The sequence below is a fragment of the Pteropus vampyrus genome, unplaced genomic scaffold (genome assembly GCF_000151845.1).
Source record: "Pteropus vampyrus isolate Shadow unplaced genomic scaffold, Pvam_2.0 Scaffold1000005438, whole genome shotgun sequence".
Taxonomy (NCBI): Eukaryota; Metazoa; Chordata; class Mammalia; order Chiroptera; family Pteropodidae; genus Pteropus; species Pteropus vampyrus.
Window position 1 is genome coordinate 1 of NW_011919840.1, and position 4,594 is coordinate 4,594.

Here is a 4,594-nt window from a genome sequence, read left to right on the forward strand (position 1 = left end):
CTCTGTGTCTACGCATGTTGTCGCGGATGTAACGATTTCATTCTTTTCTTTATTATTTATTTATTTTAGATGGCTGAACAATATTCCATTGTGTATATGTAGCACCTCTTCTTTATCCATGCGCCTACTGATGGACACCCAGGTCGCCTCCATATATTGGCTATGGTAAATATTTACATGTGTTGTAAACAATGCTGCAAGAAACGTATGGATTCACATGTCCCTTCAGAGTAGTTTTCTGGGTTTCCTTGGATAAATAACCGGAAGTGGATGACTGGGTCCTTCTTTGTCTAGCGTCATAGCTTTTGTTTTAAAGTCTATTTGGTCTGGTATAAGTATTGCTACCCCGGCTTTTTTGTTGTCGTTGTCTCCATTTTCATGAGATATCTTTTTCCATCCCTTTACTTGACAGCCTGGGCGTGTCTTTCGATACGAAGCGAAAGAAAAAGAAAGAACAACCTAGAGAAGCAGGTCTATCATTTCCTTGGGAAATCTTTTTACTGAGAAATAATTTCTTTCTACCCATAGCCACGAAGACAAGGTAATGAGCTACCTCTTCTCCACATCGTGCAAGGAGAAGCCGGAGGGCACGCTGAGGTTAGGGACAGGCTGGTCTTGAGGTAAACTCTGAGCAGACACAGGTGGTCACATTGTGGAATGAGGCCACGGCCCAGGTGGGGCCAGCAGCTCCCTGCTGTTCCAACACCTCGACCCATCCTCTAACATTAGCTGCCCTGGGCTCGGGGCTGGCTGGGCCATGCTCTCTCTACGCTCTCATTCTGGTGAGCTCATCCGGTCCCATGACCTCAACGCCCTCTATAGTTGATGTCTCCCCTACGAGTATGGATTTCCAGACCCGAGATCCCACCTGAGCGCCAGATTCATTCTTCTGGCTACCTGCATGACGTTTGCACTTGGACGTCTAACGGGCATCTCAGATTTTACAGGACGTGCCTTACCCACCCATCTACCCAGACGTACCCTCTGCAAACATCCCCAGATTGATAAATAGCACTACCACCAACCCGGTGTTGGAGACCGAACACTAGATCCTAGCTTGATTTCCCCGTTTCCCAATCCTCACCTCTGGTCCATAAGGAAATCTTGTCAACTCGTCCAATCCATCTGGAATTGGTCTACAGCTCTCGATTTCCTCAGTCCGGCCACCATCGCCTCTCACCTGGACCAGCTATAATATCTCCTAACTGGTTTCCCACCTTCAACTCTCCCCCATCCTCTACATTGTGCAAAGCCGTGAGTCACTGTCTTAACGCTGGGCTTGGTGGTGGTGGTGGTGGTGGAGGAGTTATTCTACTTAATATTCAATATCAGAAATTTGAACTTCAGACTTGACCTTATCTTTTTTCAACCCTTCTAATGAGGTATTTTGTGTGCTTTTGCTACCGTGTTACCATGGTGGGAAAGAAAAAAAAGAGAGAGAGAGAGAGAGAGTACAATTGAAGGGAAAACAAAATGAAAAACAAAAACAAAAACCCGTATTTGGATGTTTTGTCAGGGCGATGAGCATGTCCGGCATGGCGACCTACGAAGTCACTCCCATGTCTACGGGAAAGTCCACCTGACGCTCATTGCCCTTTATTGCTGTTGCCCATGACGGGCTTATCAAAGAGGCCCTCTACTATTCAGACTTCCAAAGCCTTCATGTCGCTACCCAGCAGCGACAAACTAACATTTGCATCATTACGTGAGCTAAAATATTTCAGGCAAAGTCGGAAGACACCTTTTATTTTAATCCTGTCGAATCCCATTCTTCACTTCTTCCTTAGGGGCAACCGGTATCATGAATTCGATACCGCGTTCTTACACTTTAACTATGCACGAGCGCCCACATTCCCCAGGGCCTCAGACCACCTACCTCACCGCACCCCGATCTACCACATTGTTTGTAGGGGGACGATTGATTTTGTGTTTTCCAGGGTCCCACGGAATACCTTCTCCCTCCGTCCATGGAGATCCCGAGTCGGAGCAGAGACTCCTGGATACCAGCTTAAACCTTCGAAGGTGAGGGTTCCGCACACACCAATCAAGCAGAGACCTTTATTTATTTAGGAAGCAGTAACTTTATTGGAAGAAAACAACTTGTGAACATTTCGCAAGGGCAATACCGCAAGATGAATGCTCGGCTTGGTCACCACCGGAAGTCGTGGCTGTGGGAAAGGCAGTCCAGGCTCAGTTCTTCTTGCCGCTGTCGCCCAGGGTGAGCTTGTCAAAGAGGTAGTCCGCCAGGCCAGCTTCCGGGGACCCCATCTTGCGCAGGTTGGTGATATGGTCCCCCAACTCTTTGATGAACTTCGCCTTCTCGTGCAGGTAGTGACGCGTCAGGAAGTCGCACAGGTGGGCGTCGTTCTTGTCGGTGGCCAGCCGGTGCAGATCAAGCAGGCTCTGGTTCACGCGCTTCTCCAGGCTCAAGGCGCACTCCATGGCCCCCAGGCCGTTCTCCCATTCCTGTGGCTCAGGTTTCCTGATGTTGCGCAGGCGGATGCGGCCTCCACGCTGGTTCTGCAGCCACAGCAGCTTCTCCGCGGACTCCCTCTCCTTGCTCGACTGCTGCAGGAAGAACTGGCCGAAGTGCTTCAGGGCCACGTCCTCGCGGTCGAAGTGGAAGGCCATGGACTCGTACACGTAGGAGGCGTAGAGCTCCAGGTTGACCTGGTTGTTGATGGCGGCCTCACAGTCGGGGTGGTAGTTCTGGCGCACACACGGCGACGGCGATGGCGACGGCGGTGGCGGCGGCGGCGGCGGCGGCGGCGGCGGCGGGGTCGTCATGGTTGGCGGCGCTGGCGCGGGGGGCACGAAGGCCGAGGCAGCCGGGAAGCAGGAGCTGCCGGGTGGGCGGCAGCGGAGGCGGGGCCTCTGGGCGTCCCAGGGGTGGGCGACCAGGGCGGCCAGAGAAGACCTGCTGAGGTATTAGGCCGCGCTGGCCGTTAGCTCTGAAACGGGCCGGAAGAGGAAAACCGTTACTCCAGCGTCGCGGGGGCGGGGGGAGGAGGGGGCTCTGAGCGGGCCGCGTGTCATCGACGTGTTCCGGGTTCCATCGGAGCCTGGGTGGGGCAGGGAGAGTCTGCCCTGAGCGCCTGACATCTAATGAGTTTTCAGTTTTTCGATAATATTTCTGTTTCGCTAGAACTTTATCTGTCCTCTAATTGTCTCCGTCTATAGAAAACGTTTAATATTTTATAGATCCATTTTCTTCCCTTAAAATCGTGAGAATGTGAATTTCGATTTTTGACAAACTTCCCTCCCGTTTCCTGTATCGTGTCTGGGTTTCCCACACACTTCGCCCCCGAAATCGTTCTGGATTGTTTTTTCATTTTTATTAATCTTTTCTTCTCTTTTCTTTCTTTTCTCTTCTTTCTTTTTTTTTTTCTTTTTCCATCGTCACCTTAGATTTTACTTTCCCCATATATCGGGCAAAACTTTGTTCATTTATATTTGTGGATAAAGGACTCGCTCGATCAGCCTAGGTAATTAGTACGATCTGACCTAGAGCTGTGACGTCGCTTTCACTAGTAGGCATCTGCTTAAAGCGGGAGGGCAGAAAGTGTCCGTTATTTAGGGGCATTCTCCTTTGGGGGTACGCGGCATGGAGCCTACAGGTAAGACAGGGACGCTTCCTGTCGCCAAAATAAATATGATATTTCTGACATTGGGAGACTAGTGTTTTTCCCTTCTACGTAGATGTGTCCTATTGTTTCCCTTCTGTGCAGGTCTGCAGTCGTCTTAAAGTCATCCGCTGTCTTTGGGGTGTACTTTGGGGAGATTAAAGGGGTCAAATGCCACAAGCGCTTAGGGGTGGCGGAGGGTCAGAGCAGGGTAGGGTAAAACAGATCTGCTGTTCACAGAGTAGCTCTTTAATCTCACAGTCGAGCAAGGACCCTCCACAGTGTCGCAATTTTCATTTACTCTGTTCTTAGAGTTTCTCTGAACGTGATCAGGTTTTCCATGGCAGATGTTTCAAATTCTCCGAATTAACCAGTTTGCTAGCCTCCTCTTTTCCTACCTTTCAACAACTCCTCTCCATTTCCGGTCTCGCGATGGCACTCTTTCGTGAGCGCGCGCGCATGCACAGATAGTTTTTGTGTTCGGTTTACCAACATGATTCAATTGTTTTTTTAAAATAAAAATGAAAACGCCCACTTTCTGAATAGGCAATACATTTACACAGTTCGAAATCCACGGTGGTCTCCGCCGTCAACCATTGGATATTGTTTCTGATAACCAGGAGGAGAAACAGGATGAAAAAGAGGAAATCATACTCATGTTAAGAAAAAAGCATAGAGTCAGAATGAAGAAACTTTAGAGACATATTCTTTAGTTGCACGTTCTTTTTCCTAGTGCACATAGAGCATTTACCAAGATAGACCATATTCTAGGCCACAACGCAAGGTTCCGTAAATAGTAGTACATTATTCATACCATGAAAGGTACGTTCTCCGATGACAGTGAAATTGGATGAGAAATCATTAACATAAAGATATCAGTAGAAACACCCAAATATTTGGAAGCTAATGATACATTTTCAAACAACCGAAGGCTCGAAGAAGATATCAAAGGGAAAGTAGAAATTATTTAG

The 4,594-nt window shown here is 48.8% G+C and overlaps 1 pseudogene; it reads right to left on the reverse strand.

The window, feature by feature from the left end:
- Window positions 1–2,190: 2,190 nt before the first annotated feature.
- On the reverse strand, window positions 2,191–2,787 carry LOC105311622 (annotated as a pseudogene).
- Between the last annotated feature and the right edge of the window lie 1,807 nt (window positions 2,788–4,594).